A 15,705-nucleotide genomic window follows, 5' to 3' on the forward strand; every position below is an offset into this window, starting at 1 on the left:
AAGGTATGGTTATGAATATTTCGCAACCTTCACTGATGATTACTCTCGTTATAATTACATATACTTGATGCACCGTAAATCAAAAACTTTTGATAATTCAAGGAATTTCGAGCGAAAGTTGAAAAATAGTTGGGTAGTTGCATCAAGTGCCTTCGATCTGATCGAGGAGGAGAGTATTTATTAGATGAGTTTAGGGACTATCTGAAAGAAGCTGGGATAGTATCTCAATTGACTGCCCCAGGGACACCTCAACAGAACGGAGTCTCAGAAAGGCAGAACCGAACCTTGTTGGACATGGTTTGTTCCATGTTGAGTTATTCAGAATTGCCATTAAGTTTTTGGGGTTTTGCACTAGAAACTGCGATATATATACTAAATAGGGTACCAACAAAATCTGTACCCAAAACACCTTTTGAATTATGGTATGGGCGCAAGCCCAATCTCCAACATACTAAGGTGTGGGGTTGCATAGCACATATGTTGAAGCAACATACGGATAAGTTGGAATCTCGTATAGATAGATGATATTTCCTAGGATACCCTAAGACTACTATAGGATCCTATTTCTATTACACTGTGAATTAGAAAGTCATAGTTAGTAAGCATGCGACATTTCTAGAGGATGACATGATCTCACCAAGATCAATTCCAGTGGTCATAGAAGAAATATCTAATGACCAGCTACCTTTGTGCCCATAGAAATTTTAGTTAACATACCCACTGAGGAGTAACAATCTCAAGAGGCTAGACGGAGTGGGAGGTCTATCCTACCACCAACTCATTTTGAATCTTCTCATAGAGGAAGATCAAAAGGTGGAAGAATTCCACATGGTGTTTGATTGTTCAGACACAAATCCTTATACTTATGTTGAGGCTTTAAAGGATGTTGACTCAGAGAAATGGCAGAAAGCCATACGTAGTGAAATAGATTCCATGCATTCTAACCATGTCTGGACTCTTGAGGATCTGCCACAAGGGGTAAAACCCATTGGCTGTAAATGGATCTACAAGAGAAAGAGAGGTATGGATGGAAAGGTGGAGCATTTCAAGGCAAGACTGGTTGCGAAGAGATACACTCATAAATAGGGTATCAACTATGATGAAACATTCACACTAGTTGTGATGATTAAATCTATTTGGATTTTATTATCGATAGCTGCATACCATGATTATGAGATCTAGTAGATGGATGTACATACCGCTTTCTTTAATGGATATCTTGATGAGGTCATACACATGGATCAGCCAGAGGGTTATGCTTCCCCAAGGGAAGAAAATAAGGTATGCAGGCTGTTGAGGTCCATTTATGGACTGAAATAGGCTTTCAGAAGCTGGAACATCCATTTTGATCAAACTATCAAGGATTTTGAGTTTGAGCAAAACATTGATGAACCATGCGTGTATAAAAAAATCAGTGGTGGTGTCGTTTGTTTCCTTGTTCTTGATGTGGATGATATACTGCTCATTGAGAATGATGTGGAGCTACTGTCATTTGTAAAGATGTGGTTATCCAAAACATTCTCAATGAAAGATCTGGGTGAGGCCAGCTACATCCTAAGAATTAAGCTTGTGAGAGATCACAAGAATAGGATGTTAGGGTTATCACAATCCACCTACATTGATGAAGTGCTTAATAGGTTCAATATGCAGGATTCCAAGAGAGGTAATGTGCCTCTTAGACATGGAATCAGTCTTTCCAAGTCACAATATCCTCAAACTCCTGAGGATGTTGAGGCTATGAAGAGAGTTCCTTATACTTCGGTAGTTGGAAGTCTGATGTATGCCATTTTGTGTACTAGGTTAGATATTTATCATGCTATAGGGATTGTGAGCCGATATCAATCCAATCCGGGACAAGAACATTTGAAAGCCGTCAAGGGAATCCTCAAGTATCTAAGGAGGATCAAGGATTACTCCCTTGTTTATGGTTGTGATCAATTGTCAGTAGTTGGATATACAGATTTAGATTTCTAAACTGACAAGGATAATAGAAATTCTACTCTGGGATGGCCTTTATGATTGGTGGTGGTGCAGTGATTTGGAGGAGTGCCAAACAGAAATCAACGACCAATTCCACAACCGAAGCTGAGTACTTGGCAGCTAGTGAAGCAACCAAGGAAGGTGTCTGGCTCAAGAAGTTCTTGACCGACTTAGGGGTGGTGCCTGAACTAGTGGAGCAACCCATACCATTGTTATGTGACAACAGGGGAGCTATAGCACAAGCGAAGGAACCAAGAGCTCATTAGAGAAATAAGCATGTGGAGCGGAAGTATCACTTGATTCGTGAGATCATTCAGCATGGTGCTATAGATATAGCTAAGGTTGACACTTCAGATAATTTATCTGACCCAATGACTAAAGGCTTACCTCCTGGTGTTTTTTAGAAACATGTTGGACATATGGGCATAAGTTTCATGAGAAATTGGCACTGATGTACAAACTCTTTTGAATTAATTGATTTAATTTTGATTAGCATGGTCAGTTCTTGAGATCAGTTATTAGTCCATAGGTATTCTTGTCTAAAATTGTTCACCACTAGGGACAAGATTGGACATCCTGTATAATATGGTGGTCACACCTGTGTGTGCTTAGGGATGTTATTTTTTCCAAGACACAAGTGTGAGTGTACATGCGATGTGTACATTGGACTGGATCACTTGAGAATTTCACATGTGGTGTACTGTCAGTTTATAAGGAAAATGAAATTCTCTTAAGTAGTTCATGATTTGTCCCTTGACCTGAGGGGTCCTTATTGTTGTATTTATATGTTGTATATTTTGGTACACAAACAGTTGATGTTTCTCTGACTATATATCGGTGCGCTGGATCCACAGTATTTGACTGTATTTGAAAGAGATGCCCAACATGGAATCCACAATAACAGAAAATAAACATTATACAGTCGAAGGTACCGACACCGACGGATATCAATCCCAGTTTGACGTGCCGTATTTAGTAGCTAAAGCGATAAAGGCTCTGAAAGAGGCATGTCAAAGTAGCGATCGAAGGTCAGCGATTTTGCCCCATACATTGGGAATATGTTGAGGAGAGTATTCTATACAGGATTGAACGCAAATCCGGATCGGGTAGCATTTTCAAAATGCTTTTGAAATGTTTTTAGATATATATTTATAAAACCATTATCTATTTTCTTGAATATTTTGTTTGATATGTTTTTCCTCAGTCCAATCAAAGTAATAGAATCTCTCGATCGATATATCGGTTCATTGAGGATTGACAGTTTTGATACATGCCTTATATTGAACCATACAAAATTGTTTTTTGTGGGGGACTAATGCGTGTCTTAACTGATTGATTATGCTGTTAAAACTGGTTTTTCTCACTGTTTCTATTGAAACGGTATACCGGATTACCAAACGGTATACTGGTTCAGCAAATATAGCTGTTATTTTAACCGTTGGACTTGAAATGGTATACCGGATCACCAAACGGTATACCGGATTAGTCTTTTTGACCATTTTATAGTTGTTAAATACCTAATTAAGCCTATATAAACCCCTCTCTTTGTCATTTTCCTAATCACTATTCACTCTACTCTTGCTCTAAACTCCAATTACATTTTGTTAAGCATTTTATCTTTATTCTCTTAATTTTCTCTCTTTCAAATCTCTCCTTCACAATGAGTAGAAGAGGCAAGGAGGCTATGACTGAAAGGCAACCAAAAGGAGGAAGAACCGAAGGAAGAAGAGGCTCCTCAAGACAACCATATGCGAAAGGAGAAGACCGACTCTTTTGATCTTCGGAATGCTGTGAAAATTGGCCTCTCTACTTTGCCCGAAAGATTGAAGAAGGATGTGAGGTTGATGTGTTCTCCTTCAATAGCATTCGACTTGAAGAAAGGTTCAAGGACATCGGATGGGAACCCCTTCTCAACATGTCGAAGCCTTGCTACCCCAACCTAGTCAAATATTTATATACTAATCTCTATTTTAGCAAGACGGAGCAAAGCTTGAAACTCCACACTTATGTGAAAAGTACTCACATAGAGCTCTCTATTGATGACTTCGCCCGACTCTTTCAAATTTTAAGTGATGGACTGTGCATTTTTTGGACTCCGAAGAACCCCAATTTTGGAGATTTCATAAACCATGAAGAAGTCTATTCCTCCATCCTTAAGCAATTTGATGCTAATACGGCAACCGTTGTCACCGAAAGACTTCGGCTTATTCCTAATGTCATTTCTTACGTCATTCAACACAACTTCATCCCTAGGGGAGGAGATAGAAGTAAGTGTCTCACACCACAAGCCTATTTCACCTATTGTGTCTATACAAATACCCCTACTTGTCTTCCATACTTCATTATGAGGTATATGGAATCTTGTGCTCACCTCCGCAAGCACACTAATCTACCCTATGGCCAGCTTTTCACTCGCCTATTTCGGGCTCTTGATATTGACCTTGAACGTGAGGAGGCATCTACTTCATCTTTCCAACACATCACCCACAATAGCTTTCACACCATTGCTATTCCTCCTCCTTTTGATGTCTTTGTGTAAGCCGAAGAGAACTTGAATGATGATGCACCCCCTCCTCGTCAAGCACAAGAAGGGATACCGGCATCTCTACAAGAATGGGTTTCTAGTATTGATGAGTACATGGACGAAGCCAACAATTGGATCATGGAACTTGAATTCGGCCAACAAAGAATTCAAGAAGATGTGACCTTTCTTTGCCAAGAAGTGAAGACCGGCTTTGACTCCTCAACTTTGGCCAAGATGGAATCCTAAATGCTATCCATAATCTCTCTTTTAATCTTGGACATCTAACCTTTGACACACCGGGAGCTACACCTCAAGGCTTTACTCCTCAAGGGTATAGACCACCCTTTAGAGTAACCACCCCCGGTGATTCAAGCTCCATTCCTCCTATTCCACCTTTTGACCCAAATCCTTGATTTGTCTCTACCCTCTTTTTGACAATGACAAAAGGGGAGAAGTATATGGGCATGGAATAAAATGGATTTGAATGTTTTGAATTTTTTGAAACTTTTTGAATGTAATTTGCATATTTAATTTCAAGTTTTAAATTGTATGATTGTGCAACTTTCCTTGACTTTAATGATATGTGCAATTTCTTTGAATTTTCTATACATTGCTTCAAATTAAAGTTGCTCTAATATTTTATTCACTTGGATTATTTGTCATCATCAAAAAGGGGGAGATTGTTGAGGAAAAGACCTCATACACTCCAAGTCATCCACCATGATGACATAAAGGTTTTGATGATAACAAATAAAACCACTCTTGGACTAACACTTGTTTAAGTTGTTTAGATGAGAGTGTAGCACCAAGTGAGGGGGAGCGTGCACAAGAGCATATACAAGAGCATACAAGAGTACACACTCAAATCAATTAGACTATTGTTCAAGATAATTTCAAAGACATGAAAATCAAAGAATCAAGTTTTGAAGACAAAGACCAAGTCAAACAAAAGAGTCTACATTGAAGATTATCAAGATTAAAGATTGAAGACCTTTGTATTTGTTTGTAATTTTGGTTATTCAAGTCACAATTTATGTAATGCACACACACATGCATACATTCATGTAGAATGACCTTAGGAGGTTAAATGAACCCCTAAACATGCGATCATTTAAGTTTGGAACCCCCCAAGGTAGCCCCATTAAGGAACTAGCTCATTTCAGCAGAAATTGGCTAATCCAACATACCGGATCCTGAAACGGCATACCGGATCATTGTTGATCTCAGGAAATAAGCCACAGTAACTTTCCAGCCCACGCCGGATAGTGATCCAGCATACCAGATCAGTACTGGCTGTATTTTACCCTGAAACGGTATACTGGATTGTGATCCAGCATACGGGATTGCTATATGACTGTTGAAATTTGACCATTAATCCTTAGTTCATATAAGAAAATTTGGTGAACCAGCATATCGGATTGGGAATTGGTATACCGGATTATAGCTGTCTAATTCAATCCGATCTTAAGATAGTTTTCATATTAATTAGAGCTACCTAGCCTATAAATAGACTATTGTTTAAGGCTCTAATCACTACTACTAATCACAATTAAGAGTCTTCAATACAAGATACATTGCAAGATCACCAAAGTGAACCATTCATTGATTGTAAGCATCAAATCATCACAAGCTCACACACTCAAGCTACTCTATCTCAATTAGCTTCAAGCTTCAAAGGTGGAAGGTAGTTTTACACATCTAAGGTTAAGGTAATCCTTGTCTTAATACACTTTTCATTTTATGTGTTAAGTTGAGTCATCTTGCTCGGAATCAAGATTGATTGAGTCCTTTTGCTCCCAATCAAGATTAGTTGAGTTCTCTTGCTCGTTCATAAGATTTGTACGAGTTCTCTTGCTCATACTCAAGATTTTATTTAGTGGAATTCTCTCTAAGGTGAGAGGAGTGGACGTAGGCAAGTATTGGTTGAACCACTATAAATCTCTTGTGTTATCTTTGTTATTTATTTGTGTTTCATTGTTAACTTTTTATTTCTGCAATAATTTTTATTCCACTACCTTCACCTATTCACCCCCCTCTAGGTGAATTCGCAGAGGGGATTGCAAGACACCACACAGTTGTGAAGACACCCCAACAGAATGGAGTTGCAGAACGTATGAACATAACCTTGTTAGAAAAGGCAAGGTGTATGTTGTCAAGTGTAGGATTGGGCAAAGAGTTTTGGGCAGAAGTAGTAAACAAAACAGCTTGATTGGTGAATAGGTCTCCTTGCATAGCTATTGAGTGCAAGACTCTAGAGAACGTCTGGTCAGGTAAGCCTGCAGACTACTCAAATTTTAAGATTTTTATATGTCCTGCTTATGCACATGTGAATGATGGGAAGTTGGAACCTAGGGCCAAGAAATGTATTTTTCTTGGGTATAGATCTGGAGTGAAGGGATTTAGGTTGTGGTGCCCTGATCCAAAGTCTCCTAAATTTCTTATTAGCAGAGATGTTACTTTTGATGAGTCAGAAAGAAACTCATTCAGTGTAATGAAAGCCAAAAAAATTCTGGGGAGAAGGTGGAGTTAGAAATTGATTGTCCATCTTCAAACAAATTAAAATCTACTTCAGTTCAGCTGCCTACTTGCATTGAAGAAGATGAAGCTCAAGGGGATCAAGAAGAAGAGCGGTATAGCATTGCCAAGCATAGACCAAGAAGGAATGTTAGACCACCACAAAAATATGGGCATGCTGAAATTGTTGCTTATGCATTATCTATTGCAGATACAATTGAAAATAGTGAGCTTGCAACATATTCAGAAGCTATTTCTTCAGTTGATTCCACAAAGTGGTTGATTAGCATGAATGAGGAGATTGAATCTCTTTATAAAAATCAGACTTGGGAGTTTATCAAGCCGCCAAGAGGGAAGAAAATTGTTGGCTGCAAATGGGTTTTCAAAAGGAAGGAATCTACCTCAAGTGTTGAAGGTGCTAGGTTTAAGGCAAGATTGGTTGCAAAGGGCTACAGCCAGGTATATGGTGTTGATTTTAATGATGTTTTCTCACCTGTTGTTAAGCATAGATCTATTCTTGTCTTGCTTGCTTTAGTTGTCATGCATGATTTGGAGTTAGAGCAACTCGATGTGAAAACAACATTCTTGCATGGTGAATTGGTAGAACAGATTTATATGCACCAACCTAAGGATTTTGTTACTGATGGTAAGGAGGACCATGTATGCTTATTGAAGAAGTCCCTTTATGGTTTGAAGCAATCTCCTAGACAGTGGTATAGGAGGTTTGATTCTGTTATAGCAAGTTTTGGTTACAATAGGAGCCAACATGATTGTTGTGTATATTTCAGAGAAATTTTTGATGGCTCATTCATATTTGCTGCTATATGTTGATGATATTTTGATTGCAGCTAAAGATATGAATGAGATTAATAGGTTGAAGCAACAGTTAAATTCTAAATTTCAGATGAAGGATTTGGGGGCAGCAAGGAAGATTCTTGGTATGGAAATTAAGAGGGATAAAAAAGCAGGGAAGCTGTGGCTATCTCAACAGAAATACATTGAGAAGGTATTGGAGCATTTTGACATGAAAGATGCCAATCCTATAAGTACTCCTATTGCATCTCATTTTGGACTTTCAGCTGCTCTATCACCTCAGACAGATGAAGAGGTGAAGTACATGTCACATGTTCCATACTCTAATGTAGTTGGTTCCATTATGTATGCTATGGTTTGTACACGTTCTGACATTTCACAGGCAGTCAGTGTGGTGAGTAGGTATCTGTCATGTCCAGGTAAAACTCACTGGGAAGCAATGAAATGGATACTTAGATATTTGAAGGGGACCTCTGGTGTTTGCTTAGAGTTTGGAATGAATGGTGACAGCTTATCTGGTTATGTTGATTCAGATTATGTAGTTGATCTTGACAAGAGAAGATCACTTACAGGTTATGTATTTACTCTTGGAGGATGTGTGGTTAGTTGGAAAGCTACTTACAGGCTACAGTTGTATTATCTACTACTGAAGCAGAGTATATGGTAGTGATTGAGGTAGTTAAAGAAGCTATTTAACTTAGAGGTTTGTTAGGAGAGCTCAGCATGGATCATGATGTGGTTGTTGTCCACTGTGATAGCCAAAGTGCTATTCACTTGACTAGAGATCAAATGTATCATGAGAGGATGAAGCACATTGATGTTCGGTATCATTTTGTTAGAGAGATAGTTGCTCAAGGCAATATCCAAGTGTTGAAGATTGGTACTGAAGAAAATCCAGCTGATATGTTGACAAAGCCTTTATGTGCTACCAAGTTCGAGCATTGCTTGAACTTGATTGGAGTTTGCCGCATTTGAGTTGAGCCCTTGGAAGGACTATTGGAGAAGATGAAGATTTCAACTATGTGTTTGTCAGAGGAGAATTCAAGCGAAGGTGGAGATTTGTTATGTATGTCTCAAATTCTTGGACCTATTTTCAAAGAATGACCCGCTCCGACATATTTGGTGGCGACCCGAATGGAACTTTTTTCTGAGATCTGTTGTTAGTGCTCGTGGCAGTGTTGTCATTGTTGGCAACAAGGTTTGGCAGAAGTGGTCATCAGCATATGGTTGTGAGAATAGTATTCTATTGGGCTTGCGTTTTCTTACTTTCGGTCCAAAGGGCATTTATTGAAAAATATATATATTCACTAAGAATGACCGAAAACGCACTTTTAGAGCCCTAGAGAAGAAGGAAATTGAGGAGAAGTCGTATTCCATCATTCTGGCTTGGTTTGAGAGCAGAGGCGCGAAGGAGATCATCTGAAAACCTCGATTTGGTGTTGGCGATGGATTCGAGTGATTGATTCGTTCTATTGAAGATCTCACAGTATTCACTTGGAGTTGGAGGTTTGCCTTTGAGGAGGTAAACGTGATCACAAACCATTACTTCTCTGTTCTAGGTTTAATTCTTTTTTTTGAATGTATTGGGTAGAACCTAGAGTGTGATCTATTTTGGGTTAGGTTTGTGATTGAATCTGTTTATTGGGTTGATTGATTGTAAGGCTGAGGCCATTATTGTATTGGGATTGAGGTCCTTGCCCTCACTAAGGTGAGAGGTTGAAGCAGGGTAAGGGGAATCCTGGCCGTAGGGGTGGCTTATTGTATTTGAGTTGAGTATTGGGCATTTATGAAGCCCCAAGGGGTATTGCTTGGTGGATGTAGCCTTCACATACTATGAGGTGAACCACGTATATCTTGTCCCGTTGCCTGCTATTTGTTGTTGGAGACTAATCCCTATTTTGCAGAGTGGGTTTACAGTCTTGGTAGACCTGGCCACATTCTGGTTATGCGAGGTGGAACTGTAAGTGACCGTGTTGTTTATAGAAAACAAAAAAAAGAAGAAGCTGATTCACCCCCCCTCTCAGTTTGATTCGGTGTTTACATCTATAATGGTAGCGGAGGGCTTAGGTTGATAGGCCCAAGCCTAGAGCCCATCACTGATCTCATTGGGGGTGTAAGGGCGAAGCCCCAGCGGTACGGTTCGACCCGGATCCGATGGAGGAGTATTTATGTTCTTTACCTACTTTTCTTGTAAAGTGAGTAAGATTTGGGGGTTTTCGTTTTAGGGTTTCAGGGAGAGACTCAACAACGCCGTTTGGGTGTTCTTGAGAGTTCTCCATTGTAACTTTCTCTGATTTACATAGTGAAATAGCTTCGCCTTTGCCCGTGGATGTAGCACACCATACTAGTGTGTGAACCACGTTATATCTCTGTGTCATCTTGCTTTGTTCTTGTTTCTTTTTCATGCTTTGGTTGGTGTTTTGCTCTAACAGAAAGAAATGATTAGTCTACCAATCACATTCTCTACCCTTTCTCATGGTAAAACCTAAAAAAAAAAAAACAAGATTGGCCTATCAAAAGAGCCAGAAACACTAATGTAGTCAACGATTCGAGTACCTTATGTGATTATTCTTGATACATATATGCATATCCTCTTTATTATGAAAACCTTTGCACATCTCAAATGTAAGACTGAAGGAAAAGTTGACTTTCACAAAGGTTGGTGAACTTGGCCAAAGAAACCTGAGCAATACATAACAATTTTTTATTTTATGTGGTTTGTAAAAATTAGAGTGTTATGTGTAGAAATTGTACATTTAGAAGGATTATGCATACATGATTATATGTATAAACTGGTATATGTTGAGCTCAGGCCAAATGAACATGAATGATGATGCAAAGTTGAGTTAAATGGTTATCCAATCTGATCTAATATTTGAATATTTAATGGGCTAATATGTAAATCTACCTATACCTACCTACTCCTTACTTGAAGGGGTTAAAAGACCTAGGGGAAGGTCTAAAATGACCATAGGTAAAGTTGTGGGGAAGGACTTGCATTGCCTAGGTCTTGGACCAACTATGACCTTGGATAGGGCTTATTGGAGGGCAAGGATCCATGTAGGAGACCCCATTTAGTTGAGATTCTCTTGACGTATTGGGCTGAGACTCATTCCTCTTACTGACATCTTCCATTTTTCGTTCTATTTCTTTTTATTTTTCATCTTTCATTTGTCATTTTCCATTTATGCATTTCTCATCTCATCCCCCTTCTCTTCATCCCCCCCCTTTCTTTGATTAGACTTCACTTTTCCCTTTGTTTTGTTTGGATCCATGTAGCCGACCCCATTAAGTTGGGATAAGGTTGGTTTTGTTGTTGTTGTACAACAACAACAATTACTGATGATAGAGAGTGTCTGTGAGATATCTGGCATTCTGGCTATCCTTTTCCCTGTCTGAGAATTTTGTTCAAAACCCTAGCTCCATCTAATATCCAGGGATCTTAGGTAAGTTTCCTTACATTGTAGGATTGAGTGTCTATGAGATATCTGGCATCTGGCCATCCTTTTCCCTGTCTGAGAATTTTTTTCAAAACCCTAGCTCCATCTAATAGCCAGGTATCTTAGGTAAGTTTCTTTACACTGTAGGATTGAGAAGTACCTAAAATTCTTAAGGAGAAAAGTTCTTTGTAGGGGAGTGTGCACTCTACGTCCTGACACAGAGGGGGTAAAATGATTGCTCTGCCCCCATAAATGGTGGTAATGACCCCCTTATTGATGTTGTTGTGCACTCTCCCATTGGCCTCTGTGCGCACGCAGGGGCCATGCTCCCCCCACAAAGAACTCTTGCCCTATTCTTAATTATATAATTTGTAGGGCCCTATGTGTTTAATTTGTAGAGATTATAAACTTTCTTGGAGAAATCATAAAAGGAGTATAAATGAATATTTAAATGGTATTGCAAATCGAATTAGGCCAAAAAAACATGTACAACATATGCAAAAATTTATGATATTTTGTTAATCAGATATCTGATATCCGATCTGATACGATATTTAAATATAAAATGGACCCAACTACAGGTAGACCTACAATTGCTCTACATCTGCTCTATGTATAGCAATAAAGACACTCATAGACATCACAGAAAGAGAGAGAGAGAGAGAGAGTGTGAAACCCACCTCTAATTTGTACTTTTTCGAACTTGTGTGATTACAAGTTCTGGGTCTGTGTCTATGCTTGCCTCTAAGTTGTGGACTGCATCGGTGGTGGATTCAGAGTAATCCTTTGACACACCCATGGAGGATTCCGAGGAGCCAGGATAGCTAGCTATCCTTAAGTCTAAAAATCCTATCGGGTTCTATCAGTTTCCTATGCTAGACATGCTGGGTCGAGCATATGCGGAACCTCACCATATCCTAGGCTGGTATGTCACACCCCGACCTGGTTTATCAGGGCCAAGTGTGACTGGATGTGTCTCACATCCAACCAACTCACTAGGATCGCAAGTGTTGTACTCTATTCGCAATCATATCTACAAATACAGAATTAAATGCAGCGGAAGCAATTAAATACATAAATAAGGCAGCAATAAAAGAAGTCTAAAGGTGAAGTATGATATATATATATATATATATGTAGAAGAACTATGTTACATTGTTTCTTCCAAAAGCAGTAGAGTAAAACAAAAGACTTAATTACATAAATTATACAAAAGTGTATAAATAAAAGAGGGGAAGAAGCCTGCCCTAGTAGTGACTCAGGAGAACGCGCAGTCATCGCACGAGCACGAAGCATCGTGCACCACCGTCAGAGGAGTGTCAACTCCAAGAGTTGCAGGAGAGTCCTGTGTAAAGGAGACTCCCACAGAAGCACCAGAAGCAATAGTAGAAATATCATCTGAAAAATAAGGTATATCACAGGGGTGAGCTCCACTGAGCCCAGTAAGGAAATGCATGCAACTATGTCACAACAGTCCATGATGAATGCCCTAAGTAAGCATGCTCCTAATATGGATACTAAGTCGCATGAGGTATAAGTACTATTGTAATAGAATACTAGCCTCGATCGCGGAAGCACATAACCAGACGTCGGTCACCCGAGCGAAAGCATTCTACTAAGGTGGAGACCCGGCAGCTGAGGCATCATACATCTGACGCTAACGGACCCCCAATGACTAACCCTACTGTTTGTTCCCACAACGGAGCGGATCGCTAACATGGGACAGTGAATGGCATTTCAGAATTTATCCTTCGGACCTACCACGGGTTATCCAACACCTCTTTCCCTGTTGGTAAGGGACGTAGTACTGGGTTATGAAGCATCCTAACCCAATGCAGTCTAGTCATGATGGCATATGTATGTACAGTTCAATTTTAGAGTAAATAGTGCATCATTAACATCATTGTATAGTATCAAGTAATATTAATGCAATGCAGTATACCAATGCAACCTAATCACATGCAGTCTAATACAAAAATTATAAAGCTAGTAAACTACATGATCTGAACAATAATAGTGATGCATGACATGGCACACTGAACAAAAAGAAATTAAGACATTAAACACACTGAAATTAAGTCAAATTTTCTTACCTGAAGTTGTAGATTAGTCTAAGTCAATTATCCTCCAAAGAGGCAAAGATCCCAGCAATACAGACAAGAAACAGGGTACACATCCCTGTATATCAGACAATTTAAAAAATTAGGTTCTGTGATGGTCCATGGTCAAGTCCCATAGGGTCTAAGTCACAAATGCAATAAAATAGGCAGCCGGATGTAGGCTTTTAGGGAGCCGGATGACCGCCCCTAGGCCTGCAACTCCATCCGACTGCTTGGCCAGAATTGGGGTTTTTGGCCCTAGTGCATGGATCTTCACATGCATGCCACCAATTTTAGGTTTTGCATTGTCCTAAGGTGGGTCAACATGGAATTGTGGTTTAATTTCAAAAACCATAATTAATTTAGGGGTTTTTAATTAATTAGTTTCAATTACCCATTTAGGGTTCAATAGGCTGTTTAATTGAGTAGCAATTTAAAGGACTGTATACAACACTTAGGTTGCAGCAACATCTAAATCAAAAATCTAATCAAATTTGGGGTTAAGGCATGGAGTTTGGTCTCCTAAACCTATATACACTAAGGTTTAATGACAGATTTTCTCCTAATGTCAATTAGAGATGGGGAAACAAGGAGAAGAAGATGGATACAACAGGTTTTTCATGGCCTATCTGAAATCAGTAACAAGAAGAGATGATGGCAGCAATATCTTTGGCAGCAAGGACTCCAAAGAAGGCTTAAAAGCTCCAAGATGAGGTATGTAACCAAAGCCCGAAGATGTGACTTCTCAATTTCCTCTTGTTCTTCTCTTTTCTCCTTCTCTTCTATTTCTTCTCTAGGCTTTTCTTAGGCTGGATCAATTTTCCTCTTAAGTCTTTCTTATTTGTGAATTGTAAATAGTGTAATGGGTTTCTATTTATAGTGGTTTAGTTAGGATGTGTTTGTTTAGTTAAAGTAAAAATCTGTTTTCATAATTACTTCTAAAATCTGATTTTAGTTAAAATTAGTTATTAATTAGGTTATTCTAATTATATAATGATGTCATATGACATCAGGGGTAATCTGGGTACGGATAAATGTTGGAAATAGGATTCCCCCACTGGGGATGTGGGTCCCATAGACATAAATTACTAAACTACCCCTATCAACTCTAATCGGTCAGTACGATATACTATAAAATATAATAAATCACATTTACATTGGGTTTAATTGATGGAGAGGTTCTGCATGTATCCAGGCCGCAGAACAGACACAGGTAGCTTAAGTGCGGGATTCCATCGGGGTCCTCTGACTCTAGAAGGGAAAATTGGGAAGAATCTCTGGAATCCTCCATAGGTGTATCAAGTGATTGATCCACATCCTCGACCGATGCAACCCATAGCATCGAAGCAACCATGGTTTGAGCACTGGAACCTGAAATCACACAAGTTCCAAAGTTTAAATTTATTGCGATTTTCACACTCCACCCTCCTTATTAGAATTTCATCCTCGAAATTGACGTACCTGGGAGATCGAAGAGATAAGGGCATCTCTCTTTCATCAAGTCTTCTCTTTCCCAAGATGCTTTAGCTACAGGGTGGTTACTCCACCTGACTTTAACAAAAGAGATAGTTCGATTCGTCAGGTTGTGCTCTTTTACATCAATAATCTCTTCAGGCACCTCTTCATAAGTCAGATCAGCAATGAGTTTAGCTGGTTACTGAGGCAGCAGATGTGATGAGTCAGGAATGTATTATCTCGTCATAGAGACATGGAATACATCATGTGCACCGACGAGTGATGGGGGCAGTGTAAGCTGATAGGCCACTGCACCAACTCTAGCTATAATCTCATACGGGCCGATGTATTGAGGACTCACCTTCCCTCTCTTCTCAAATCTCACAACACCTTTGATTGGGGACACCTTCAGGAATGCTTTCTCACCAACTTTGAACTAAATGTGCTGCCTTCTTCTATCTGCATAGTTCTTCTATCTGGACTGTGTAGCCTTGATCTTCTCTCTTATCAGATCAACCTTCTCACAGGTCTTCTGGATCAATTCAGGGCCTAATATACATCGTCTCTAACTTCATCCCAATACAGTGGAGTACGACATGTCTTACCGTATAGGGCCTTGAATGGAGTCATCTCAATAGATGCATGGTAGCTATTATTATAAGAAAATTCTATCAAGGATAAATGTTCATCCCAGCTGCCAGTCATCTCAAGCACACAAGCCCTGAGCATATCTTCTAAAGTCTGGATTGTCCTCTCTGTTTGCCCATCCGTCTTAGGATGATGTGCTGTACTATGGTTTAACTCAGTACCCATAGCCCGCTGTAGACTCTTCCAGAACCTAGAAGTAAACCTGGGATCTCTGTCAAACACAATGTTCACT

The sequence above is a fragment of the Telopea speciosissima genome, chromosome 2 (assembly GCF_018873765.1).
Source record: "Telopea speciosissima isolate NSW1024214 ecotype Mountain lineage chromosome 2, Tspe_v1, whole genome shotgun sequence".
Taxonomy (NCBI): Eukaryota; Viridiplantae; Streptophyta; class Magnoliopsida; order Proteales; family Proteaceae; genus Telopea; species Telopea speciosissima.